The 27,686-nt window shown below is 39.6% G+C and overlaps 1 long non-coding RNA gene across 2 annotated transcripts; it reads left to right on the top strand.

Annotated features, from left to right (window-relative positions):
- The first annotated feature begins 149 nt into the window (after positions 1–149).
- Positions 150–22,514, top strand: LOC134298473 (uncharacterized). Of its 2 annotated transcripts, XR_010005575.1 has the most exons (3): positions 150–6,938; positions 8,926–9,012; positions 10,671–22,514. It is a non-coding gene; the product is annotated as an uncharacterized LOC134298473 (long non-coding RNA). The 2 variants fall into 2 exon arrangements; XR_010005574.1 differs by having other exon boundaries at positions 8,926–22,514.
- Positions 22,515–27,686: the final 5,172 nt, after the last annotated feature.

The raw sequence follows: 27,686 nt of genomic DNA, 5'->3' as shown, positions 1-27,686 counted from the left end.
TTTCAGGTTTAAGAATCAAATAGCACATTCAGAACCATCAGATAGAATAGATCTTTCTGGAACATAAGTGCATAGGTTCTTTCAAGTCACTTGCTGACTTATGGAAACTCCATTAACATCATAGAGTTTTCTTAGACAGGGAATTCTCAGAAATGATTTTTGCCAATTCCTTCCTCTGAAATATGTCTTACAGTACCTGGTATTCATTGGTTGTCCCCTATCCAAGTACTCACCAGGACTGACCCTTCTTCATAGAATCATAGAGTTAGAAGCGACCTCATGGACCATTCAAAGCACCCCTGACAGATGGCCATCGAGCCTCTGCTTAAAAGCCTCCAAAGAAGGAGCCTCCATCACACTCTGGGCAGAGAGTTTCACGGCTGAACAGTTCTCATCGTGAGGAAGTTCTTCCTAATGTTCAGGTGGAATCTCTTTTCCTGTAGTTTAAAGCCACTGTTCTGCATCCCAGTCTCCAGGGCAGCAGAAAAGAAGCTTGCTCTCTCCTCCCTATGACTTCCCCTCACATATATGTATTATAATGTCTCCTCTCAGCCTTCTCTTCTGCAGGCTAAACATGTCCAGTTCTTTAAGCCGCTCCTCATAGGGCTTGTTCTCCAGATCCTTGATCATTTTAGTTGCCCTCCTCTGGACAAATTTCAGCTTGTCAACATCTCCCTTCAATTGCGGTGCCCAGAATTGGATATAGTATTCCAAGTGTGGTCTGACCAAGGCAGAATAGAGGGGTAGCATGACTTCTCTGGCTCTAGACACTATACTCCTATTTATGTCTATGAGGACTCCAAGATCATTTCCACACCTGCTGTCGAGCCAAGCGTCCCCCATTCTGTACCTTTGCATTTCTTTTTTCCCCCTGCCTAAGTGGAGTATCTTGCATTTGTCTCTGTTGAACTTCATTTTGTTAGTTTTGGCCTATCTCTCTAATCTGTTAAGATCATTTTGAATTCTGCTCCTGTATTAGCTATGCCTCCCAATTTGGTGTCATCTGTAAACCTGATGATCATGCTTTCTTAGCTTCAAAGATCAGTCAAAATCTAATGCCTAGGTTATTTAGGCACACACACACACACACACACACACACACACTCACATATGCATCTACTCCATTTGTGGAAAGCTAACAACTTTTAAAGTTGCACTCAGAAAGCCCAAGTATGCATAGCTTGGGGTTCTGGTTGTTGTAGTAACAAAATAATGACTCCCACCTTCTTAAGATGTAATTAAAATAAGGTGCAGAGGATTATTTCCTGATATGTGGAGAGGTGGCTTTAAAATCCAGACAAAATATGTTATTTGGCTTTTTGTGTTTGTGGGGGGAAGTTTGTGGGGCTGTCTGAAGTGTGAGGCAGTCTGGTGAGCTGACCTCTTAGTTTGATGCTTTCTTCAGTAAACTCATCTCCTGAAGAAATTAAATGAAATGGGACAGATATTGCCATTCAGATGTTTTCACTTTTGCATTTTCCTGTTGAATTTCAGATCCAAATCTCAGATATCATATTGACATATAGTTATTTGAAAAATCTGAAGGGCTCATTGCAAGACGTGAATGCTTAATTTATTTGACAACTGGGTTATTTGTGGATTTCAGTTTCATTACAGCTTTGGGTGACAAGGTTATATTCAGCAAAGAAAAGAGACAAGTACTCATACATTTCAGTGTGAAGTTTCTTCCTCTAAAATAATAGATCCTTCCTTAGATCTGTACAGTATTTTAATGTAAAGAAGAGAAATTGCTATTACAGTGTACTCAATATTTAACTAGTGCTAGAACATAGTGAGTGATTAGACATATATGAGAATTTAAAATAGAAGGAAACTGATTTTTCCTAATAATTATATACATCTCTTGATAGGTGCTTGGTATTGCAAGTCTACTGTGGTGCAATAAAGAGTAGGACTATAAAAAATGTAATGAAATACAAGTCTTTCCAGATTTCAGATTTCCAGCTATTACCATGGGAAAACAATGTATTACTTATATAACTATAGAGCTTGGACAATTGCTTTTCAGCTAGAGCATAATGGAAGTCCCTTGTCCTGAGTTTCCAAACAAAAAAGAAATCAGAACCCAGAATCCCAGATTCCTGTATACTCCCCCAACTGCTGCCTTCCAGAAGCCTTGGACAGACTCAGATCATCTGCACTCTAGAATCAATTCAGTTTGATACCACTTTTACTAACATAGATGAATACTGTGGAATCCTGAGATCTGTAGTTGGATGAGGCAGAAACCTTGTAAAATGACAATTTTCAGGATTCCATAGCATTGAGCCATGGCAGTTAAAGTTGTGTCAGGTTGCATTAATTCTATAGGGAAGATACACCTTAGAACTCCCATTATATACCTATTGTCAGGAGCTATTCTGTTTTGCTGCTTATAGGGCTTGTATTTTAGATGATCTGAAAGACTCCTGGTTGGAGGAAGGATGCTATCCCCCCTTACATAGGAGATATTTAACATAGTGTGACTTAATCATAACTAAATATACATACCACTGCACTATGAAATTTCTATTCTCCCCTCATAAAACTGTACTATCTAGGTTCCAACTTGCTTGTCTTTTACTTTTAAATCAGGAAAATTTCAAATAGTGACTCCTAGTGGGCAGAGAAGATTTCCTCAACATTGCAAAATAGTATTGAAAAGAAGCTTCGAGAATTCCAAGTACTTCTGCAATCTGTTACAACAATATAGATTGCAATATAGTCCAAATGTTTTAACCCTTTGTGGGAAAAGCAATGCTCATTTGATATATGGAATATGGGGTGTTTTATATTTTCTTTTTGACACTACACCAGATTTTGACACATTTGCTTAAAAAACTTGCACTAGTCTTATACATAAGAACTAATTTTTGCAATCACTTGGAAGACTGCAAAAATTAAGTCTGCAGAAATTAAAATAGACTTTTCCTACAATGGGGAAAGGGGTGGTTAGATCTATCACACTCTCTGGAACAGAATACTTTAATCCTATATTTGGGTGGGAGAAGCTAATGGGGGTTTCAGCACTTAACTTGGAGACTAGACTTCGAATTCCTAGTTGACCATGGAAACACATTAGTGACATTTTCTCAGTTTCAGAGGAAGACGAAGGTAACCCTCCACTGATCAAATCCTGCTATGTAGAACCTCTTGATAGGTGTCATGTATCATGTTCCACAGTTGATGGTGATTGAGGATGTCAGGCTTAGCAGTTGGTGATGGAAGGGGTTCATGTAAGTCTTAGTTCTACAGGGCTGAGTAATCTGTAATTAGGAATTACAGGTGAAAGCAAGGAAGTGTGGGAGCATGCAAGAGATAGGTTGCAGCTGGGTTTTACTAGCTATAAGGAGCTAGCCTAGAGAATGATCTTTGTGTAGAAAAGTATTCTGTCATGATGCCAGGGCTCTGCCAGTATGCAGGCAGAGGTGAACCAAAACAAACACCCAGCTGGTTTCAAACTGTTTAATTAAAGCAGCACTTACTGTCTGGCTGTTTTCAAAGTTCCAATTTAAAACATAAAGATAGCACTCAGCCACAGAATCAAAACAAAACTGATAGCAAATGCTGATGCAGGTACAAGAAGAAACCAATGTCAAAAAAGGTCCAGTCCAATAGTCAAGCACAGCTCAATGAGTGAAGTCCAAGGATCAAGAGTCTATACCGTAGTCAATGGCCAGTCCAGTGGTTCCAGATTTTCAAAAGTACAACCCAGCTGCAACCTATCTGTTGCATGCCTCCACCCTTACTTGCTTTCACCCTTAACTCCTACTTACAGATTACTCAGCCCTCTAGAACTAAGACTTACATGAATCCCTTCCATCACCAACTGCTAGGCCTGACATCCCTAACCACCATCAACCACCGAACATGATACATGACAATAGGTTAGCTTTAGATCTGCCATGTTGGAAACTACTTGAAGCCACACAACAACAAGGCCAATTGAATTATATGGGGCTACTTCCTTCTGAACAGGGATTGTATTTATAGTAAATGAACAACTGGTGGTTAAATGTGTGTATTACCGTAAACACTGAAGATAATGGTATGCTTGCATATGTGCATGTAGTTGTGTAGACATATTGACCTCGAAGGGTATATCCAACAAATACATAACACCATAATAATGTGGCAAGCCTATGAACACTTTCCTTGGAACAAGCCCCACTTCATACCCAGGGATTTACTACTCTTGAAATGCCAGATCCCATCTGATCTTTGAAGCTAAGCAAGATCTGCCCTGATTAGTGCTTAGATGGGAGATCACAAAAAACTACAGGGTACTGTAGGCTAGATTTCAGAGGAAGGAACTGACAAAACCACCCCTAAATATTCCTTATCTTAGAAAACACTCTGAAATCCATGGTCAACAAGCAACTTGCAGGCACATACCCATTGTGATGTCCTGGTTTGAATATTTGATTATGGGTGTATCTCTACATTAGAATGAATGCAGTTTGACACCACTTTAATTGGCTCAATGCTTTGGAACCATTGGAGTTGTAGTTTGGCAGAGAAGGCTAAAAGAACTTGCAAAACTGCAACTCTCATGATTCCATAGCATTGAGTCATGGCTGTTAAAGTGGTGTCAAAGTGCAATAATTCTACAGTATAGACACACCCCATGACTATGGAGACCAGGGTTCGAATCCCTACATAGCCATGAAAACTTTTTGTATAGCTTTAAGCAACTGTTCATCCGTTCTACACTATAGAGTAGTGTAGAACGGAATCACGGAAAGTGTAGTTTTGTAACTACACTTCTCTGCCAAATAATGACTTCCCAAACTATTAACCCCAGGATTTCCCAGCATTGAGCCATGGCAGTTAAAATAGCACCAAACCTCATTAATTCTTCAGTGTTGCTGCACCTTCAGCCTCACAAAGCCCAGTGATAGGTTCACCACAAGAATAATGTCATCCGATGGCTTGGAAGATCAGGGAGTCATTCATGCGTTAAACAAAAAGAACACCACCAAGCCAGATCTGGTCCACGACCCTGAGGTCCCACCAAGGACAAAGCTCTCGCCTTCTTCCCTGCGTGACGTCACGCCACGTGCCACGAATAACCAAAGCCACCCAGCTTTTCCAGCGTCACAATTGCACCAAGAGAGAGCAACCGCTCTAATCGAAAATGGGGGCACCATAATTCTTCGGATGACCATCACGCGAGATGACGACCTTGCGTGGCGTATTGCTTTTACCATAGGGAGCCATTCTCATAAAATAGGGACGTCTTGAGAGTTACCATGGCTCAATGCTGTGGAGCCCTGGGAATGGCAGCTTTACCATCTTTAACCTTCTCTGCCAAAGCGTGCCGGTGCGTCACCAAATTGCAGTCATGGTAGTTAAAGCGGTGTCGAATTGCGATGGGGAAGGGAGGCCGCTATTTATGGCTCTTGCCTCGGGCAGCAAAAGGTCTTGGGTCGACCTCATAACGACCCTCGGTCCCATCTCTCGCTTGGCGCCTGATCCAAGCCATTGGCATTATTGGTTTGAAACAAGGGAAGCGGGGAAGCCGACGCCTTTCCGAGCAAAGAGATGGGCGAAGGATCCAATCCTTTACCCATTTCGAGTGGGGTTGATATCGTCGAAGATGGAAGAACCCAAACGGAGCGCGAGAGCGAGAGCCGGCTGTACTATTTCAAACACACGTAGGAATACAAATCCATCCATTTCGTGACAGCCGAGCGGTAAAAATATCAAAGCGTTTACATAATCTCATATCTCCGGTTGTCGGTTTTACGCAGAGGCAGGGAAGGAGAGGGTCTTAATAAGCTCCCCCCACCCCTTAAAGGAATCCAAAGAATTTAACATTTCAAGCAAACGATTCAGAAAATAGAAGAAGCCACCAACTCCCTCGAATCGGATTTCTTCTGAGTATTTCTTTCTGCGCGTCTTTTTGAAACCAGTTTAGCGAAGGACAGTCCCGGTTATTTCTCGGCGGGTAAATTTGCAATAATTCGCCCACCGGAAAGAGTGGTTTTGCACGTGGGGAGTAAGAAGGTGGGCTAGGACAAGATGGAGCGGGAGACCAATTACAGTGTGCGTCTACTTTGTGGAATTAATGCAGTTTGACACCTCTTTAACTGCCATAGACTCAATGGAATCGTGAGCAGTTTTGTTTTACAAGGTCTTTCGCCTTCTCCGCCAAAGAGGGATGATGTCTCACTAACTGATCCATGTAGTTTTGACCTTGAAGGAACTGGGGGCGGTGACGGCCGACAGGGAGCTCTGGCGTGGACTGGTCCATGAGGTCACGAAGAGTCGGAGACGACTAAACGACTGAGCAGCAGCAGTCTCACTAACTAGAACGAGATTCCATAGCACTGAGCCAAGGCAGTGAAGGCGGTGGCAAACTGCATTCAGTTTAGGATTGCAGAGTCAGAACTTTAGGTTCAAAAATGTTTATTAAAGTTAAAAAAATATACATTCTTGATAGAAAAGGTTGGTATCGTCGAGAAGTCTTCACATGACCCAAATGGAAGAACCCAAACGAGCTTACTAAATCTCATCTTCTAAAGAGGTAACAAGGTAAAAAGTCCACGCAGCTACATGTGGCTTAGAGAGAGGCAAAAATGTGCATCCTCAAATGCAGAAGACTGAAAAATGACGAATGGCCAAATGGCCAGCCCAGGGCAATAGAAGGTAAAGAGGAAGATCCCTCACCGAATTACATTACTACATCATCAAAGGGGGGGGGGGGGAGGAGACATCGGCTAGCAAGAGGAGGAAGGACAAAGCCCTTTTGGGAAAAATTCATAGAAATGTGAGGGAAGGAATCCCTCAGCTTAGTCCTGTCTGTTGCCTAGCTACTCATTGAGGACTGGAAACTTGATAACACAAGAGACTTGAGCAGTTCAGGGACAGACATTCACTAGCTTCCATTATAAACTCACGATGTCTGGTTATAGTTCTCAGGACTCTTCTGCCAGGTAGGTCACTTCTTTCCCTATTGCATGGGGGGGGGGGGAGGGTGCGTTGCCAAAAGGCCACCTATCCTTGGGTACATCTGAATGGTAGAACTAATGCAGCTTGACACTCTTTTCCACTTGTTTAGCAGAGCTTTGTGTGTCACCAAAAATCATTATCCTTCACTATAGGACCTCTAGAGAAATTCTTGGCCTCAGAAGACCTATGTGAGAAAGGATGGGGAAGGAAGTCCATCCAATAGAGATACATGGGTTTGGGGGACTGAAAAGATACAGGGAAGCAGCTCTTCAGTGGCTCTGATTGGTGGTGGATAGAAGAGAGTTATGAAAAGGTACAGATTATGGGCTAAATCCAATTGATAGTCCCAAATAGAGTAAATCAGTTGTTCCCAACCTTTTTAAACCAGGGACAACTTTCCAAAATTAGTACCAAAAGGGTTACAAATCAGTTTTTAGTCAACTTTAGATTTGGTTTGATTATTTGGGAAGCTGATTCAGAAAACTGCATTGCATGGACCACATCAGCTTTAGTTTCTGATACAGAACATATGCGATCCAGTAGTCCCCATCTGCTCACCCACAAAAAACCGTATTTAACAATCTAGAGTTGATGTGGTCTATTTAAGGCAATTTTTGAATCAGCACCCCAAATAACCTCAAGAACAGGCCTAAAAACAAAGACACCAAGAAGTTTTCTTTTTTTTTTTGGTTGGGAACCACTGAAGTAGAACCATTAATTCAATGGGGATCACTGATGGATTTATCACCCAGCATTTATTCCACGGGTTTACATTAGAAGAGCAAAGTGATTGGATTTAGCTCTATCATTTGTGGGCCTTTGCTTGTATTTTCCTAGGGCAGGGGTGGACAGCTATTTGGAAATTAGGAATCACATTGGATCCTCAGCAGACTTCTGCTTTCTGACAATGGGGCTACTTTTTGGGATCTCATGTATCTTTAAAATTAGTCTGAAAAGACCTTTTTAGTTTAAGGGTAGAAAAGTCCAGTGTAAGTTTGCATGTGGTGCCAATAATGTTTGGGTGGACCCTGAGCTCTTCAGATTCATCACACCATCCTGATAAAAAAAGGGTGAATTGCTTTACCTAAAAAGTTCTTTAGAAATTACAACATTTTAAATATCAGCAATGTTAGGCTAAACATTTCCTGATTTTCTTTTTCTTTTTGATCTATTGGGCCATGTGAGCAGTCCTTGGAAGGTCTCATGGATATAAAACTGGCTCCCAAAATGGAGCACAGTCACACAACCCTGTTTTATACTCTGCCTGCTAATTCAAGATGTTGAGAAATGGCTAGGAGGGCTCCTTTCTTGGTGGTGATAATAACCTTCTGGGTGGTGATGATAACATCAGGTGGTCTAACTACAATGCCTTGCATGTTGCATGCCAGTTGATTATTCCACATTACAGGAGAGCTCTCCTGTGTCTTTGAGGAAAATTTGCAAAACTCCTTTTCTGCAATGCCATCTTGTGGCCATATAAAATAATGTAAACTTTTAAACAAAGCTTCTAAATTGGATAACTATATATCGACTTTGCCCAATGGATGCAATTTTCTCAAAGTTCCAAACATGGTATCTTCAAAATACCCATTTAAGATATATGCATTATAAGGCAATGTGAAAATATGTGAGGAACCTCTTCATGGATCCTGGTTTATCTTGATGGTGTTGGGCAAGGGACTTACACACTGGTCTTGCCTTTGTGTCTTCAAATTACTTCTAATACCAGCAATTTATTACAGATCATTTTCACAGATAATTTGATATTTTCTCCATACAACATCGTTCTGAGAGAAGAGGTTCTCCTCAGACCTGGAAGCTGATCTAATAGTTAAATACATGACACAGAATGGTATTCCTTAAACATTCCAGGTTTCAATAAAACGGAACCATTGCAGTTAAAGTGGTATCAAAGATTATAATTGTATGCTGTGAATGAAATCTCTCTGTGTTTAACTTTATAACCTCTAGTGATATGCTTGCCAAGATATCTTTCATAGATAGAAGACATCTGGATCCCCATCAAATCATGCTAATTTGCTAATGAAATAAAACATGGTAAGTCTTGGCGAGATCTTTACTGTGATGAAGACTACTTAATGTGGGGACATATCTTTCAGGACATAAGGAATGAGAAGAAAATAAAATATGCAGATATGAATTTGTCTTGGACCCAGTTAATGACTTCTTTGACAATAAACTTAAAAATGTGAATGCACTGAGTGTCAGCAGGTTTGCCAGTCAGATATCACAGATACAGTATAATGGCCTGGAAAACAGGTTATTACACATACTGTTTGTTAGCTGGAAAAAAGGTGCCATATGCATTTATATTATATGAGATTTGGCAAGTGAAAAAGGGAATGTTTGCATTTGTTATTCTGTACAGGGATGTCATTCGTTTCTGATTTTTTAAAATATATGTTTTCTCATTTTATGTCCTGAACTTTTATATTTAGCCATTTGAACTTTGTATTACAATGTTGGGCAAATAAGAAGTAAAGTGTATATGGTTAAAAGTGATTCTAAAAAAAATAATTTCCACACACTACTGCTTTCATGAACATTGAATTTATGGGAAATTCTGATATTGCATTGACATGCCTAGCCTAGTACTGATAAACACAGAAGGTCTATCTTGAAAAGAGTAATTGATCTGGATGCATGAATCATCCTGCAGTTCCCTTTGAGAGCTTCAGATAATAAAAGAAAAGAAAAGCAGTGGGCTACAATTTTTGCATTTAGGTGAAATCCACTAAGAAAGTTGCAGAGATATATATGTAAATCATCTTGTTGGGTTTTTTAAAGAGTAAAGCACATTCCAGCAACTGATGGGCAGCCTCATTTTGCACTGCCATTTGTACAGGATCCCCCCTCTCATTTATAACATCGCAGTAGTTGTAGCCTCCATTGGAAAGAAACATTGCTCTTCCTTTCACAATCATATGTACGTGGAAAGATGCCAGCCACAGATGCAGGCAAAACGTCAAGAGAAAATGCTGCTAGAACATGGCCATACAGCCCGGAAACCACACAACGCTCTAGTGATTCCGGCCATGAAAGCCTTCAACAATAAATAGCTTTGAAATTTGGAAAGTCCTCAGTGCATCAACATTGGAGGAAGGACATCAACATCAATGTCAGAGATGTCAAACTCATTTTCATCAAGGGCTACGTCAGCCTTATGGTTGCCTTCAAAGGACTGTTGAAACCATGGAAGAAGAACCTGTAGACAAAGAAGGCCAACTATAACTTTTTAACATAGTGATCTTTAGTTTTTACCCAATTTAGTTTCGACCCAATGTGGGTCCCCAGATGTTACTGAACAACAACTACCATCACTTTTGATTATTTGCCATGAGGACTGGGGATGATGGGAATTGCAAACCAACAGCATGGCTTTGAGGCTGAGGAAAGGTTAAAAATGTTTTAAAGTCGGATATCATACCCACAAGCCTTGTCTCTAATTTCAAACCCTACTCTCTTGACTAAACAGAGCAAACTGCAGTCTTCCAGGTGTTATTACTATTATGTTTATTTATACCCCACTTTATTTCTCCCAAAGGAGACTCAAAGCAGATTATATTAAAAGTATGACCACACAATTTAAATATACAAATATGCAAACATTACAACATAATTAAACATGACAGTATTACAATTCACAGTTAAAATTCATTAAAACATTCAAAGCCAAAGGTGTTTCTGTATCACAGCTCCCATCAGCTCTAGACAAGATGCCTAATGATGAGGAACACAGGAGTTGTAGTCCAGCATCCGGAGGGCCACATAAAATGAAGTGGAGGGTCACGGCACTGGAGTTTGACACATGTAATCTAAGGTAAGCAGACAACATCATAATACGAGCAGAAAATATCAAAGACTTGAAGAAAATCAAGACAGAAAGTGCAAAGGTAGGTTTACAGCTGAACATTAAGAAAACAAAAATGATTGCAGGTGATTTATATAACTTCAGAGTACAAGATGAAGATACTAACATAGTTCAAAAGTTTTCATACTTTGGCTCAGAAGGAAGACTGCAGTGAGAGAAAGACTAGCATTTGGAAGGACAGCTATGAAAGAACTAAACAAGATCCTGAAGTGTAAAGATATATTACTGAATACTGAACTTGGGATGTTCCATGCTATCATATTTCCCATTTCTATGTATAGTTGTGAAAACTGGACAGTAATGGTAGTTGATGGAGGGAAAAATCCACTCATTTGAGATGCAGTGTGGAGAAGAATTCTGAGGATACTGCTAAAAGTACAAATAAATGGGTAATAGAGCAAACCAAGCCTGAATTTTTCCCTAGAAACCAAGATGACTAAACTGTGACTGTGGTACTTGGGACATATGACAAAACATGACTCAGTAGAAAGACCGTAGGAAAAGAAGATGACAAAATTTCAGATGGAAAGAATCAGAGAAGCCACAGTCCTATGTCTGCCAGGGTAGTTGAGGATAGAATGACTATGAGGTCTTTCATTCATGAGATGGCAATAAGTCAAAGTTGGTTTGAAGGTAGCTAACAACAAAAGACATTTGAGTAAGAAATTTATCAAAGTAGATTTCAAATGTTATTTTGTATGAATGTGTGCTTCCCATTGGATTTATTCATATGAATGAAATGAAGTTCCATTAGTTTAGTAGGGCTTATTTCTAAGTAGACGTGTGACAAATGGGACTCTGTTCCCTTTCCAACTAGGCAAAGCAAAAACATTTAAAACATCTCCTCTAAGAGAACATAGCCTTAATTCAAATAAGGATTTTTGATCACAAAAGTTTCCAACTTTTTAGCCCAATGTTTATTGTAGTATCACAGCTAGTATCACAGCTAGTATCATGGTATAGAGGGCACCTTCACTCCTATAAGGTGGCAATGCGTTCAATGAAGAAAGCTTTTTTCTCTCTGCACACATAGCATCTGAAGATTCATGTCCAGCTAAGCTGTTCAGAGTATTGAGAGGATTAACCCAGGTGCCCTCCCCTCCAAACCTATCGCTAGAACCTTTAGTAGTTCACTGTGATGCTTTTAACAGCCATTTTGCAGATAAAATATCTCACATTAGAGTTGACTTAGATGTCAACATGAGATATCTAGCAACTCTGTAAGTGGGATTACACTGGATCAGTTCCAATGGGTGAGTACTGTTGATGTGGACAAGCTGCTGGGGTAAGTAAGGAAGACAACTTGCTTTCTTGATCTCTATCCATCTTGGCTGGTTGTACAAGGAGATGCAGAGATCCTCAGGGAAGATATCTCAAATACAACAAATTACTACTGCATCTCTCAGGGAGAGAAATTTTCCATCCTATTTAAAAGAAGCAGTAGTTAGACCACTACTAAAAAAACCCCTCCCTGGATCCCCTGGACCTTAATAATTACAGACCTTCCTTTTTTGGGCAAGGTGATTGAGACGGCAGTTGCCCCCCAACTCCAGGCAGTCTTAGATGACACACACTTCCTTGACCCATTTCAAACCAGCTTCAGAGCAGGATACAGAGTAGAGACTGCTATGGTTGCCTTGGTGGATGATCTCCATCATCTCAACATCAACAGGGGGATGGGAATCGAAGGCACTCGGATGCAGTGGTTCCGGTCGTACTTCTCAGGCAGATTCCAGATGGTGGTGTTTGGGGATAGCTTCTCCTCAAGAAAGGAGCTATTATATGGCACCCCACAAGGTGCCGTTCCACCTCCAATGCTCTTTAATATTTATTGGGAGAGATCATTCGTAAGCATGGGGCGGGTGTTATCAGTATACTGATGATATCCAAATATATTTCCCCATACCTTCAAAAACAGCTTCAACTAAGGATAGCATGACTCCTCTGCATGAATGCCTGGAACAGAAAAAAACAAATTGGAACTGATTTCAGATAAAACAAAGGTGCTTGCCATCAAGGGTCCTAATCTGGGGGTGGATGTGTGTCAACCAATTCTTGATGGGATTACACTCCTCCTGAAAGACTGTGTTCGCAGCTTAGAAGTGCTCCTGGAATCGTGTTTCCAAATTCAGCTCAAGTAGATGCGACGGTCAGGAGTGCTTACTTTCAGTTTTGACTGATGCACCAGCTGCGCCCCTTCCTAGATTTGGATAACCTAAAGATGGTAGTACATGCACTGGTCACTTCAAGATTGGACTTCTGCAATGCACTTTACATTGGGCTACCTCTGTACCAAGTTCAGAAACTCCAGTTGGTTCAAAATATGGCAGCCAGACTGGTTACAGGAACATCTAGGAGTTGGTATATTACACCTATCCTAAAGTCACTTCACTAGTTGCCAGTTTGTTTCTGGGCAAAGTACAAGGTGTTGGTTTTGACTTTTAACGCCCTACATGATTTGGGTCTAGGTTACCTAAAGGATCACTTTCTTCTTTACAATCCGCCCTGAACACTTAGGTCCTCTGGGGGGTGGTTACTCCAATCAGCCAGAACCCAATTGGTGACCGTCACCCAGAGGACCTTTTTCATCGGCCACCCCAAGACAGTGGAATGACCTGCCAGAAGAGCTCTGACAGCTAAATAAGCTGTTGGAATTTAAAAACCATTTAAATACCTGTTTCTTCTGGCAGGCCTACCCAGACAGTTTTTAAACATGAATTTTAAATGTGTGTCCTTTGTTTAATCTCTGTTTGTGTATTTTAATACATATTTTATAGAAATATGTTTTAATATGTATATTTTATAGAAATACATTTAATGTGTATGTGTGGCATTTTTACAATGTTTATGTGTTTTAATTATTTTATAACCTGCCTTGAACCATGAGGAGAGGCAGGTAAGTAATAAAATTATTATTATTATTATTATTATTATTATTATTGTTGTTGTTGTTGTTGTTGTTGTTGTTGTTGTTGTTGTTGGTGTTGTTGTTAATCTTTTATTGTCTTTTCCTTTGCTTGTTGATGTTTGTTCTTGTTATTTGCTGCACAGCTTGTGTGAAGTACATACATGCTGTAAACATTTAGTTTACCATTGCCACCTATACACAAGCTAATAAAATGTTCAATAACAAATAAAGATAAAAATAATTTTAAAATAGTTATCTTTCTACATTAGCTGGGCTTAGGGGAATAAGAGCCCTATGAAAGTGGAAAAACTGTGAATTAAAAATGCTATTTTTTTACCCGAGAGAACACCTCTCTAAGAATCTCTTGATCCTCCAGCGAGACTCTATGGTTCACATCTGCCAGAGGTTGATCATAATGTTGTTCTGAAGGACCTAGAGATTCCTGAAGATACCATATTAATCAAATCTGCACATTATTAGGTATTTAAAAGTTAAACCTGCAAATGTGGAGACCTGACTGTATATTGTTTGGAGTAGACTTGCTACTTCCATGATTAATCCCCCTTTTTATCCTGCAAACTCAAATATCGAGGCTTTTGCATTTACATGGAATGACAAGCCCCTTGTCCAGAAATTTATTTTTATTTTTAAAAAAGGGAAATTGCTAAGCAGTCTAAGTAGACGAAGTCAAGTTAAGCAAAAACATTAAATCAGCTGCAGTTTCTGAGTAGACAAAGCAGAGAGAAGTTTAGATATAATAAATTCCTTTCAAAACAACAGAAAAGGTAGCTAACAAAATAGTTTACTATTGGGAACCTTTAATGCTAAAAATAGCTCACTGAAATAATTAGGAGACTGTACTCTTAGACTTTGTAGAGATTTAGAGCCAGTTTGTTGTGTGATTTCAGCTACTACAAGAATCATGGGTTTGGAAGTCCAGAATGTCTAGCTTGTTGGAAAGGCTGATAAGATACAGACAAGCTTGAAGGCAAAAATTAGATGTTATTATCTGTCAAAGGACAGAGAGAATGTCAGCAGAAATAGCCCTCCAAAGAACCGACATACCGTAATTGACAGCTATTCAAGAAACCCGTGCTAGTTCCTGATTAGCTCGGAACCTCTCCAGCTAGGATCCACATCCCGAATGTCTCAGAATTCCATTGGACATATTTGCTGATTGGCTCTTCATGTGGCGGGAAGTTCAATAATCATTGGAGCATTTGAAGCATTAGTCCATTTAATAATTCACCTCCAAGAGGGGTACAATCAAAGGGGATGTGGCAATATGAAATGAGTCCTTGAAGGGCTTAATGGGTTGGCTCTGGTTAGCACAATAGGGTTAGTCCAGTGAACACAATAGATAATTGGGGATGATGACCCTGAATAGGTGAAGCTGGCTTGAGGCATGGGTGCTGGATCTTTCCCCCAGGAAGCAGAAAGTGGATTCAGAGATTCTGATGTGAATTCATTGATTGTTTCCTCTCACTTATCCCAGTTCATTTTGAGAGAATTACAGAAATGGAAGGAGGGGGTCTGGGTGTGTTGGAGCAGCATTCCAAAGATCATACATAACAAAGGGTTATTATAAGGAAAGATCATTCATAACAAAAGGTGCTTGCCAATTCCTGTGAAGCTACATCTAGGATTTCATATATTTTGTAATTTGGGGGTATGGTTTCTAAATATCACTTTGAAAAGCGTACAGTCATAGCACTATGATTCTACTTTTACTGTCATGATTCCATTTAGTAGAATACTGGGATTGGTTTATTTTAGGGAAGGAAATTTTGAAGTCTCAGCTAGACAGCTCTAATGCCTGACCAAAATGCAAATACCAGGATTCTATCTGATGTGGCCATGGCAATTAAAGAAGGACTGTAGTCCTATAATTGTGGAACATGAAAGGGACCCTTTAGCTGAGACCAATGTTTCTCAAATTGTGTTCCTCCAGGTATTTTGGACTTTAACTCCCAGAAATACCAGCCATCTTACCAGCTGTTAGGAGTTAAGGAAGCTGAAGTACAAAACATCTGGAGGAGCACAGTTTGAGAAATATTGGCCTAGACAAACGAAAAGCTTCAGTCATGCAGATATTTAACCTAAAGATATCTGGGCATGTTATTTATTCAGAAACATTACTAAACATTTTGGGATTGAGACACTCTGTTCAGTACTTACTTAGCATTACATTCTTAATGTATAGTGTGACCCCTATATCCATAGGACTGGTAGCCACAGTATAATCTATGCACTTCTGAGAAAATAGGTTATCTCTAGGCATTTTTAGATCCTCCAGAGTATGGTATTGTTGGGTCAGAAGTCGTTCATTGCAATAAGGCTAGCTATTATCGATAATTTTGCATACCCACACAAAGTTTGGGAAGGTATCCACCACAGCTACAGGGACTTTACTGTGCCTATTTTGCCTGTTCAGGTAACAAAGAGATAACTATTAATGTATAGATAGGCAACTGAGAGTAAAGAATTGTTTGCCATAAGGAGAGAAACTTTGTTAGGAAAAAAAAATAGAAGTAGATTTCTATAATTAGAAATGTAACCATACCCATTTAACCAATGGGTTACACTAATTTCTATCCAAATGAAAAAAATGTTATAATATATAGAAGGGGCACACGCTGGTTGATTTGTAACCTTGTGAATACCATTTAATTGGATTTGGTATTAAAATGTATGCAATAGTGCTAAAGAAACTTAATAGGATAATATATTTTGGTGGGGTAATTACAATTGCTTAAATATTTTAGAAGAAGTGAATAAATAAATGAACTTCACAACTTGGACTAATAAATGGTACTTTTTCTACTTCTTTCTCATTTGGTTTATCTCCACATTACTATATATCTCATGGCCAAGATTGTTGCATGGATGCCCTCTAGCGGAAAGCTTAGGGAAGGAAACTGCCATTAGTCATGTTTATATCATGTTGGGGGGTGGGGCGCGGGGGGGGGCAGCCCCTGAATTACAAACCTTCAACTTACAAATGACTCATAGTTAAGGACTGGGGTGAGACAACAGGAAGTGAGAAAAATCTACCCCTAGGCAGGAAGGGAATCTCATTCCTCGAAGAGTTATCATGGGGAAAGGTGTCTCCACTGAAGCTTTCTCACCAATCCTTGTTTCCACAACAAGCCATTCCCCCCCCCCCCCAAAAAAAAACAAGTTATCACAGGGACAGAAAGTGAGGTGAAATCTTCTGAACAGGGACACAGACAGCAAAACAAACACCACTGGGGTGTTAAGCCCTATGCTATCCAAAGCTAATATTTTGGCTGGAGTTACACTTAAAATAAAGGTCTTGGGAGCAAACATGAGAAAAGTCTTTGGAACTTTGTATTTGGAACTTTGGATTCGCATGACTTTATGAAACTGCCTGATCATTTAGTAATGGATATCTAAGCTGGAAATGGATCCATATAGCTTCACTCCTCTACTGTAGAAAGTCTTGAACATGGGACTTTCTACATGGTTGTTGATAAAATGACTTGTTCACACATTTCACCCTGAGAGCGGTTTGGCAGTGAAACTTTCTGCCCTGAACTGTGATGGAGGCTCCTTCTTTGGAGGCTTTTAAGCAGAGGCTGGATGGCCATCTGTCGGGGGTGCTTTGAATGCGATTTCCTGCTTCTTGGTAGGGGGTTGGACTGGATGGTCTCTTCCAGCTCTATTATTCTATGATTCTATCATTCTAAGAAGCCTCAGAACAATGATAAAAAGAAAGTAAATACAAAACCATGAAACAACAGGGCAGCTGATAACGCTAGGAGATGTCACAACACCATAAATTTGAAGGGCTATAGCTTTTCTGGAACTGCTGAAAATGCCTATTGAGAGTGGTGCTAATTCATCTACAAAACAGAAGATGAATATTGCATTTTAAAAAGGTAAGCCATACATCAGTGGGGCTGCAAAAGATCACATAATTAGGAAGTTAGAAACATGAAATCATAGTGACTGCAGTAAGGCAAGACAGGAAGCAAGTTCATAATGAATTCTGAGCAGCTTAAATAACCTGAATAATTTGTAGAAGAGTTAAGAGATATTTAACTGAAGCCCTATCACTCAGGTCAAAGGGTTATATGAGCAATTATAAGCTACCAAAATGTAATGTTCAAGGATTTATTTGATGTTAAGTGTCTGGTCAATTTACTGTTGAAAGATAACAGTGTAATCAAAGTTTTATTGTTCTGGAGTTTATTGCACAAATCAGCCAATATAACTGGAAAATGGACAGTTTTGGAATTATGAGGGAAAGGAGGAGAATTCAGCTCCCTGACATCACTTTATTGCGATGTGGAACAGACCCATCATACAAAGGTAGGTGATGGTAAAATTGTGAGATTGTGAACTATTGATGAGTTAATCAGAACTTGAAATATTACCTTAAAAATCAACCAGTGTCAGTTTTCATTCTAATGCTTATAGTTAACAACAGAAAACCATAATTCTAGTATTTTTAATTTTAAAATTACTTAAGTAATCATTTTAGTTACTTTAAAAATCAGAATACTATATGCTTGTGATGCCTACATTTACCAGGATGAAACCCAAGCAGACATGATAAACATCTAGCCAAAGAAATACACAACAAAGCAGATATGGAAGGGCAACAGCATGCATTAAGCATATATCAATTCATAATTCCATTATATACAAAAGTACAAGAAACATATTTGATAAGAAACAAAACTGGGCAATTTTTGAAAAAATATGCAGTAGTCCTACCACAATGTGAGGGTTAGTAGTGCAAGTGGAAAAACCATAGAAATAATAAAAACGGGTGCAGCATATTTTAGACCCGAATGAACACTTCTTGAGCTATTTCTAGATCCTCCCTAGAAGTTGACTGAAAATTGTGCTGGATGAGTTAGAAATGCCTGGGGGAAATACTTCTCTATATCTTCCAAAACTATTCTATGGTTGAGTACTGCTGGAAGTTGGCCATAGAATCACCCTGGAAGACCTAGAAATATCTAGTAGGAATATATTTTTGGTTCCATAAAGGAAAGCAGCAAAGCTGGTGGAAAATATATTAATTAATTAATTAATTAATTAATTAAACCACATATACTTAACTTGAAAATATGAAGAAATAACTGTAAATGATTCAAGTGTAAAAGAAAATACAGAACATCTTTTGTACAAGAGATAAAGTGATGTTCTAGTAGTTATATTACTCACTTGCAAAATCATCCTGGAAACCCAGTTTGGAGAAAAAGCAAGCTATAAATAATAAAGTTAACAACAACAACAACAACATTTACACAGTTTGTTTCCCTGTTTGTGTGCAGCTGATGGCGAAAGATATTGAAGAGCTTAGTTGAGTTCATAAGGAAGCTTTCTCTCTCTCTCTCTCTCTCTCTCTCTCTCTCTCTCTCAATATCTCTCAATCTCTCTATTTCTCTCTCCCACCTCTCTCCCCTTCTCCCTTCTTCATACACACTGCTGGATGATAGGCTGTCCCTCCCAATTCCCTAAAGTAGGAGAATCTCTGTTTCTGGAACCTGTGTAAGGAATGGAGACATTCTATGATATTGCAACGGGCAAACTGAGTTAAAAGGTTACATATGAAAATGTGAGTAAAGAAGACTGTAGTTCTAGTTCAGATATAGCTTGTAGAGGGAACATAGGGCTGCATTTCAGAAGCACAACACAGTGTGAGTGGCAATGAGGAAGAAAAAGCTTCTCATTTAAATCTTAAGAGAAAAAAAAAGATTGGTCCATCACAAGTCAGTTTTACAAACACTGAGGGCACATCCAGAGAGCACCTAAAATGTGAAACCTCTCATGTTTTTCCATGGGGCATCCAAATGATGCCTCAGGTAAAAATGAATTCCTTCATCATAAAGCAGGAAAGCTCTGCTTTGTGCTGAAGTAATTTGTCAGTTGAAAAGACCTGGGCCTTTCAGAAGACCTGGGTCTTTCCTGCTGTGGGTGTTGTATGAATGGGAACTGTGGATTATGTTGTGCGACTTCCAGTGCCTATCCACACATCTGTCTTGGGTTTCTTGGACTCCTGGAGTCCAAGAAACCCAAGACAGCCCCAATCCCCTCCCAAAACCCCTTAAAAAGCCTTTAAAAAAGAAAATAACTTACCTGGTTGCTATACCCTCTTCTCTGGAACTCTCCTGGTGTGTAGGAGAAGGGGGGACGAGGAAAATCGCTCCTGACCCTCTTTTCTTCTGTTGCATCACTTCTACATGCCAGGAGAGCTACAGAGAAGGGGGAATGGTGACCAGGTAAGTTATTTTCTTTTTAAAAGGCGTTTAAAGGGGTTTTGTTTTGTGTCCTAGTGCCCTGCTGGAAAGTCCAGCAGGGCATATGGACACCCGCCCCAAAAAAGCATGAGCTTTCTGGGGCATGTGCGGACTTCAATGCGAGTCCAATCAGGTTTTAAAAACCCAATTGCACTCACATTTAAGTGCTGTCTGGAACTACCCTGAGATGAGGGGAAAAAAAACACTTTTGGCACTGGGGGATCCAGTCAAGTGCAGGCACAGCAGCCATTGCTTCTGCTCAATAGTCTTCACGCTTTTGCAGAATATGCAATGAGCAAAACTATTGTACTTTTCAACATTTATAAGATGAAAACTGGGACACATGTAGCCAAGCAGCATCAGATTATGGTCAATATGGTGAACATTATTCATAAGGGAGAAGATAGAAGAGACTGCGCCTATAGGGAACTACAAGATTCTGCCCCCTTCTCTCTCCTCCTCCCTGCTAAGTTAATGGAGTGCAAACTAATTTTTCACTTTGAATTTAGTTTGCAGCAATTGAGGACACAGGTGGAGAACAGGAAGAGGCGGGGGAGATAATAACTGGGTCACTTCAATAGCAACAGAAAAAGTCTGACAACAGAGGATGAATTGTGATGATCTAACATTGGATAGTTGGAATGTATGAGCTACACACAAGCAAATATAACAGGGCCAGCACTACTACTACCCTGTTTTCCCAAAAATAAGACATCCCCTGAAAATAAGACCTAGTAGAGGTTTTGCTGAATTGCTAAATATAAGGCCTCCCCCAAAAGTAAGACCTAGCAAAGTTTTTGTTTGGAAGCATGCCTGCTGAACAGAACACCAGAGCATGCAGGATTGGTAAATATATGTATCATAGATTGTTGTACATGGAAATAATGGTAGTAACAAGAAATTCTTGATAGGATTCAGTTTGTCTGGTTATGCTGGTTTGTGATGACAACTACTGCACAGTATATAATAAATGTTCATTTTTTGTACAACAATAAATGTGAATTCTTCATGGAAAAATAAGACATCACCTGAAAATAAGACCTAGCGCATCTTTGGGAGCAAAAATTAATATAAGACACTGTCTTATTTTCAGGGAAACATGGTATACAGCAGAAAAGTAGCTGAAGAAAGAGGTTTGTGCCATGGAGCTTTCCTTGTAAAGAATGGATAGTTGTTGCGAGTTGGAACACTGTTTTGGCTCTTTTGGGATCTTGAAAATGAGACTTCCTGCCATGCTCTCTCATCCACCCCAAATCCTTTGACTTCTTTTGTACTGAAAATGTCCCTTCACACAGAAACATACAGTTGGAAGAGACTGCAAGAGCCATCCAGTCTGAACTCTTCCCGTGCAAGAATATGCAACCAAAGCACTCCTGACAGAAGACCACCCAGCTTCTCTTTAAAAATCTCATAACACTCTGAAGCAGTGTACTCCACTGTTGAGAAACTATTATCTTCAAGAAGTTCTTCTCAAAGCTTAGGTGGAATTTCTTTTTCTCTAGTTTGAACCAATTGCTCCTTGTCCTAGTATCTAGACAGGCAGAAAACATTTTGGCTCAATCTTCAATATGACATCCTTTCAAATATTGAAACATGGCTATAATGTTTAAATATGACTATTATGCCCCCTCCTCCTTAAATTTCTCTTATTCAGGCTAAACATACCCAGGTGTGATGTCTCATGGGCCTTGTAGTCCCGTTCCTAGTACTATTGTGGCAGACGAAGAGGAAAACATGGGATTTCCACCGGTTCAGCCAGAATCGGAGCCCCTGCACCTGGAGGATGTTTGCCCTCAAGAAGTCAGCCAAACAAGCCTTGGGCAGAATTCTCCCCCGTTTTCCCGGAGAGACAATTATAATAGAGATAGAGGAGCTAGGGAGGCGAATCGCCGGAGTGCCAGAATCGCAGCCAAACAATTAGCTGATTAGGTCTGCTTCCCTTGGGAAATTCTAAGGAGTCATGCATCTGGACAGAGTGGTTTCACTTCTAGTTCTCCAGGGAAAGTGTTCTTCTGGCGGGAAACGAGACCCTATTTAGGTGTTTTGCCGCGAAGGAAATCTTGCGGAGTCAACTCGTCAGCTTGAGGAGTGAGATCGTGTGTGGACTTAGTAATCCCAGTTCCTTGTTTCCCGGACCAAGTTCCAAGCCTGCCTTGCTTCACGTTTGACCGCGGACCTCACCACGGACCTTGTTCTTGTTTCTTGTTTGCCTCGTACCAAGTCTTGTTTCGCCAAGAATCTAGTTTGTTTTCCAGCCCTGTTGTCAAGCTTCAATGGACTAAAAGACCTTGTCATCTCCCCACACTATTGCTTGGCAAAGTGTGTGTTTCGGTTAATGGATTATAACTTTGGACTCTAATATCTCATATTGGACATTATTTTCCTGGACTATATTTGACCTTTCCTGAAAGGTCTACTCTGAACTTTATTCTTCACTTGTTTTTATTGACTTTATATATTCCTAAAATAAAGATATTAGATAGAATCTGGCCTCTGCGCATGGTTATTGGTGTTGTGTAGCCTGGGTCCTGACACCAGGTCCTTAAGCTGCTCCTCATAGGGCATGGCTTTCAGACCTTTCATCATTTTGGTCACACTCCTTTGGACATGTTCCAGCTTGTTAATATTATTTTTGAATTATGTTGCCCAGAGATGGATACAATACAACAGAACAGAGGAGTACTATTATTTCCCTCAGTCTAGACACTATACTCTTATTAAGATCCCTTTCACATGTACTATTGTCAAACCAGGTGTCACACATCCACCTCTCTGCATTTCATTTTTTTCTGCTTAAGTGTTATATTTCTCCTAGTTGACTTTTTTAAAGTTATGGCCCAGCTCTTTAATCTGTTAAAGTATTTTTGGATTCTAATCCTATCCCCTGGGCTATAGATACCATGATGAGGAAAACCTTCACTACAGTGCTCTTAGGACTGACTGACCATGTTCAAACGCTCTTCACATGGAACCTCCACTTTGGCCTCCAGACCTCTCTTTTAAATTTGCCTCTTCACAATCTCATTATGAGAGAAAGACAGGATATAAACTCAATCAACCAATGCCAAGGCGAAGAAAGGTTATATGTGAACAGCTGATGAACTCAGGCCAGTCAATCCTAAAAGATCATCAGGAGTGATTCCTCATGTCTGAGTATGATTTCCTTCCAAATGTAGTGTCTTGGTGGTGGGTCCACTGGTGGCTGTAGAGACCTATTCTTGATCTGCATGTTCTTTCGCAGTGAGGACATTGGTTGCCAGATGGAAGGCAGTCCTGGTCAGGGTTGGCTTGATGTGCCTTCCGCTTTACACATTTCTCCCTTTTTGCCCTCCATTTGTGCCTTCGAAACACTGTGTGGAAAGGACATGACCAAAGGAAAATTTTGAGGACCACAGTGAAGAGAAGTTTCATATAAATTATATCTGAACATTGGTCACTCACACTTAAGAATCAGTCAGGTGCTGTACTTAAGATGTTGTATTTCCCAGTCAATTCCATCAGTTTTCACACATTAGAAATGTCAGTCTACTCCATATTGAATATTTATTACTGTTGGCATTTCATTGTTCTATAAAATGCGAATGCAGGTGTGCGATGGCTCTCTCTTCACCATTGTTTTGGGAAATAATGAACACTGAACAATGCAACTCCTCTCTACTCACAATGCCTGCACTATTTTGTGAACTTTTTGTTACCTTAAGTGCCTCATTACCATTCAGCTAGAGAAGCTTCACCATTGTAGCAATTGCTATAGCTCTTGCCATCTGCATTGCTAACACACAGCAGGAGTCTAGATATTTATTCCTGTGTTTATTAGGAATTTTGCATGGAAAGCAGAAGCCAAGAAATTGCTTTCCATACAAAATATTCACACACACACACACACACACACACACAAATCTGTATTTATGACTGCAAGGTCACATAACAGCAGGACTGGGTCTTTTTTGTTTTTATTTCTTCCTATTTTGATTAGAACGACAAGCCTGAAATACTGGATCACCAGCTCTCCTGCTGAGATTCTGACACAGTTATTAACACACCCTCCAACATGTCACAGATGATAATCTTGTTACTTGTGGCCAAAACAACATCAGGATGTGGTCAAGACAGCAAAAGGTATTATTGAGAAAGAACATACCAGCTAGGGAAGGCTGCACCAGGATGCATTTGCCTGAACTTACTGGGAAGGGCAAAATTTGATTCTCTCCACTCCCTGCTGAATTAACTGAGTACAAACTACATTTCTACTTTGAAATCACCTTGCAGTAATGAAGTATGTTAAAGACAAAGGAGAGGGGAGAAGAAAGAAATTGGGGCATTATGGTAGCAACTCAGAAAGTGAAATGATAGAGGATTAATTGGAACTGTCTCTGTGAAATCAGAATAGTTAGAAGTTATATACTAGATTTCCTCAGGGTTTTGAAGACGGCATATGGGGAAAAAGTTTGGTTGACATGCCAAAGCTCTTAAGCCATGCCTAACCCAGCATTCCTAGTTAATCAGGAAAAAACAGAACTAACCTTCCTTTAAGGCAGACCAAGACATTTGAAACAGGCAGCAGAGGCTAAGGAGTACTGAGCCTTACATGGTCTGTCTCAAAAGTAATGAGAATGATTTTTTATTGAACATACATGCAAGTACAGTTCATTCCCTTGAAAATAGGCTTCCTGTCACCAAAAAGAAATTCCAGCATTGCTGCCACTCTTCATAGCAGTGGAGGAAGTTTTCACTTCGGATGTTGTTCAAAACAGTAATCGCAGCAGCCTGGATGTTTTCGACAGTCCCCAAATGATGTCCCTTGAGGTGAGTTTTGAGCTTGGGGAAAGAAATTGCCTGGAGCCAAGTGAGGGCTGTACAGTGGACAGGGAAATGTTCAGAATGGCCTTAGCATGAACCACATTGTGCTCAGTTCTTGAAGACGCCTCTGCATTTTCACCCATGATAAGACACAGAAATGACGACACACTTTGCTAATGTACTGTTACAATCAGAAGACATGATAGGGATAACTTTGACTGGATAAAATTAGATTCTTTCCCTGTCCTTTTCAGACATTATATATGGAAACACTGGTGGTGAAGCCAATGGGGACATAATTATTGGGAATGGAGCTGCTGCATCTGTTTGTGAATGCCATTTACACTTTATTCACATCCAGTGTTTTTGAAAGTCTGAACAGAGTTACTGAAAGTGAGCAGAATGTTATCCCATGGCTGTATTCTAAACTTCAGTGTATTAATCAAGATTGGCATCATGCCTAGTCAGTATATGTGTGCTTGGGGTAGTGGATAAGAAGTTCCTCCAAGCTTCAAGCAGAACAGGTAGCATGAATGACTAAACACACAAGGATTTTATTACTCTATTCTGTTTTTATGTTTTTGAGGACCCCAGAGCAGCATGAGCAACAGGGAGCTCAAGTCATTCCTAAGGTTCAGCTAAAGAGTCTCAGCTCCTTCTGATGTGATCTGGCAAAACCTGGACCACCAAGACTCATTTGTAGCAAAGCCCCTTCAGGATTATTGTGTTTAAACAATTGTTGGTGTTGAGCTCTCCCAGGAATAATAAAGTTTGAGCACAGTTGATCCTATGCTCACTGACTTGTACTAAAGTAGCATACACCTTCTTTGCTGCAACAGCACATTACTGGCTAATGTTCAATTTATGAACAACAATAAACCCAAGGTCCTTTTTACACATACTGTTGCTGAGTTATATATTCACCTACCTCAGAAGTGTGCATTTTGTTTGTTGGCTTAAATGTAGAATTTTGTATATGTTTTTACTGAATTTTATTTTATCAATTTCTGTCCAATTTTCTAGTTTATCTAGATCCTTTTGAAGTATTCCTACCTTCTTGTGTATTAGTCAATCCTTCCAGTTTCCTGTCACCTGCAAACTTGAAAAATTCCACCTAATATGCAGCTGTACACAGTGGAAAATTGCAATGCAAAATGTTGCAGAATGTACAACTCATCTTCCACTGCTGTTGGCAAAATAGTCTGTTGCAGAATGGTAAATAAATAATTCACTGCACACATGTAGCCTGATTTATGCATGTGTCTATCACTAACAAAATGTCAGCCTCAATTTTAAACAAGCAAAACCCCATGGGGAAAAAGTATTAATACATTTTGATTCTGCTTTGCTCCAAGGAACTCAAGCAGACAGCATGAACTTCAGCTCCATTTTCATCCTCACTATAAACCTGTAAGGTAGATAAAACTAAGGCACAGTGGCTAGCCCAAGGTTACCCACAGAGGAACTTCATGATTAAGTCATTATTTGAACCCAGATTTCTTGAGTCATTATCCAGTATGCTAATCACTATATCACACTGGCTCTCCAAAGTCTAGGAGCAAGGTAGTTGGCACATGGCTTCACTGTCTTCCTCTCAGTGCTATAGGTTCAGGAAGGGCAACATGATTTTCAAGCCTCCACAAAGAACAATGCAATTTCACCAAGGAATTTTCCTCCAGTCACCAAATTTCTGGCGTGTCAATAACTTAAAACTCCACTTGGGCATTTAAAAAGAAAAAAGACAAGCTACATTATCAAGGGAATACATATACTTCAAATATAGAAGTTATAGGTGTAAATGATTTCACTGTCGGGTGATCTGCAATGCTAGAACTTGTAGAATTTTATTGAGATTGAAAAGTTTTATGGAGGGGAACATAATGGTGTAATTTCTTTCACCTTTCTCCCTCAGTACCTACAACCTACTCCCCAGGGTCTTAGATAGGAATTTTTCTTCTTATTGAGAGATATCATGCATTGACTCTGTGGCCATCTACGTGTATTATAGCCTTTGTCTGAGCAGTCTAGAGCAAGTCAATGACTTTTATTAGACTAACCAAGGCATTGAATCATCTGATAATGATGATGATGAGTTTAGCACTGCATAGATATATGTAAATCAGCCCTGACTTTTGTGGTGTTGAAATCTGGAAGTATTCTCCATCCTTTCAATTGCTTTTGAGATATCCCACAAGGTGGCAATGTTGCATTGGATTACTATTGATAACCTTGTAATAGAATCTGAGAATTTGTGGCTAGGAAGAATACATGCAAGATCCATGATGGTCAGACAAGGATTAAGCATAGGACACATTTGATATGGTCAGTATTTATGGACAAAGCAATATTAAAGTAGCAGAGACTGTGCAGAATATTGCTTCCCTGCCACAACACATTTAGGTTGTAATTCTAAATATACCAGTTAGGGAGTAATTATCTTTGAGCAGAAATGAATAGGATTCAATTACTGGAAGGGCTGTCAGTCCAAGATTCTGTTTCTAAAACACATTCAGTTTTTTTATTTCTCATTATAGAAATTAGAAAGAAAGCGAGACTTCAAGACTACAGTAGCCAAATTACTTGGTGAGTTTTTGGAAAAAAATAAAGTGTTATAATGGGTCATTAAAGTAGCTTCTGTCTCCTGTGCACCTTGTCTATAATAGTGAAATATGCCTTTAATAACATGGATTCATTTTTTTAAAAAAATACAGTTTTATATTTCTGGAAACTCTTGGTTATCAATGCTGTCCTTCACTGTCAAGTGAAACTCTTACATTTTTGGATTAATTCTGTGTCATCAGTATGGAAATGCTTCAGCACTTCTGCATCCTTAAATTTATTTATATATATTTAAACA

Source organism: Anolis carolinensis, chromosome 4 (assembly GCF_035594765.1).
Source record: "Anolis carolinensis isolate JA03-04 chromosome 4, rAnoCar3.1.pri, whole genome shotgun sequence".
NCBI lineage: Eukaryota > Metazoa > Chordata > Lepidosauria > Squamata > Dactyloidae > Anolis > Anolis carolinensis.
This window is presented reverse-complemented; position numbering and strand designations above follow the sequence as displayed.